This window comes from Vulpes vulpes, chromosome 8, assembly GCF_048418805.1.
Source record: "Vulpes vulpes isolate BD-2025 chromosome 8, VulVul3, whole genome shotgun sequence".
Classification (NCBI taxonomy): domain Eukaryota; kingdom Metazoa; phylum Chordata; class Mammalia; order Carnivora; family Canidae; genus Vulpes; species Vulpes vulpes.
In genome coordinates, this window is record NC_132787.1 from 84,087,077 (window position 1) to 84,088,765 (window position 1,689).

The window sequence follows — 1,689 nt, forward strand, 5'->3', positions numbered from 1 at the left end:
AGTATGATAACATTTTAATGGATTCCAAATTCATACCCTTTTCTACTGGCTCTAGTTTCAGACAGAAAGAGAATGAGAATAAAAGAAAGGTGGGAAGAAAGAAGGAAGGGATAAAGGAAAGGAGAGAGGGAAAGAAGAAAGGAGCAAGGGCTCCTATGCATTTGCCAAGGCCCTTATCTTCTTGATACCCAAATGGTGAGTGGTTTTCATTGTCACAGTTGCTAACTAGATTGGGTTGGGGGCAGAGAGCAAGGTGTTGTGATGACATGTCACCAGGTGGAATATAAGTACCTACTTGGGATACCTACAACAAATTAATTTCTCACTGAGTGCTGGTGAAAGGGACAATTCAGAACAGGTTTACAAAGGTTCTTATCCAAATAAAACAAAGACTACCCTGTAAGTATACAGGATCATTTCCATTATCAGTGATGAAATATCTGATGCATGATGGGGGCAAGTATTTAGATAAAACAAGTCAACTAGAATGCAGCCAAAGCTTCCATGGAACAGGCAATAGGTAATGCAACAGACATGGCCTAGGATTTTTTAGGCACTGACCCGACATGAAGTGCTACATCATGCATCCATGTATTCATCCTTTCATCTGTTTAATAAAGATTTATAGAAGAATGACCTATGGAAGCCACACAGTCACAGGACATAGGTATTCATTTTTTGGACATAGGTATTAAAATATAAAAATGATGGCATGACTTCTACCCTTAGAACTGAGCTACAGTGAGGAACAAGGTGTAGGACAAGTTCCGCATATAAATAGCTAAAATACAATAATCCACATAGTAAGTGTTATGTCTGTAATAGACAAAGTGCTGTGTAATTGCACCTGAGAGAAAGGTCTAATAGAGTTGGGAGATAGGATGCCTCCAATAGAAGGTGTCTTTGAAGAGTGAGTTTGTAGCATTTGTTGGGCAGGGTGCTCTATATCAAGAGCTATGAAGGTGTAAAGGCAATTGGCCCAGGAATTTACAAGAATCAAAACAAATGTGCATCCAAAGATAGTTTGAAAGATAGAGTGAACTTTTGCATGTCTATTGATTCAGCAATTCTGTTTCAGTAACTAGCCTGAGAAGAACAAATGCACATGCACAGGATGTAGTAGATTTTAAAGAAATGCCATTAAATAAGAAAAATACATAGAGCCCAGATAAAATCTTGCATCATTTGTGCAAAGAAAAATTATATGCGTACAAGTGATATTTTATCTATTTGTATACATATGATCATGCCACATGTATGTTTTCTAAAACAAATAAAACTAATAGCTTTGGTTTCCTCTGAGAATTAGAATAGAAGTAATAGTATGCTATTTTTTTTTTAATGTGGAACGCTTCACGAATTTGTGTGTCATCCTTGTGCAGGGGCCATGCTAATCTTCTCTGTATCGTTCCAATTTTAGTATATGTGCTGCCGAAGCAAGCACTAGTATGGTATTTTTAATGGAGAAAATGGATTTGTGCATTTCTCATGTAATCAAAAGCTAATTAAAATATTAGATATTAAATAATACTTTTAGATAAATAATCCATTTTCTCCAAATAAAGCAGAGGCACTCTCATTTTTTCCAGTCCTCTGAAATGACCTTAATTTCGAGGTATTTTTTTTACTGATTGCACATTTAACTTTGAATAAATACCTTTACTTTCTATTTAGATTTTTTCTTAGTAA

The 1,689-nt window shown here is 35.6% G+C and overlaps 1 non-coding gene across 1 annotated transcript; it reads right to left on the reverse strand.

The window, feature by feature from the left end:
- Positions 1 to 1,337: 1,337 nt before the first annotated feature.
- Positions 1,338 to 1,444, reverse strand: LOC112933026 (U6 spliceosomal RNA). Its single transcript, XR_003237596.2, has one exon. It is a non-coding gene; the product is annotated as a U6 spliceosomal RNA (small nuclear RNA).
- Between the last annotated feature and the right edge of the window lie 245 nt (positions 1,445 to 1,689).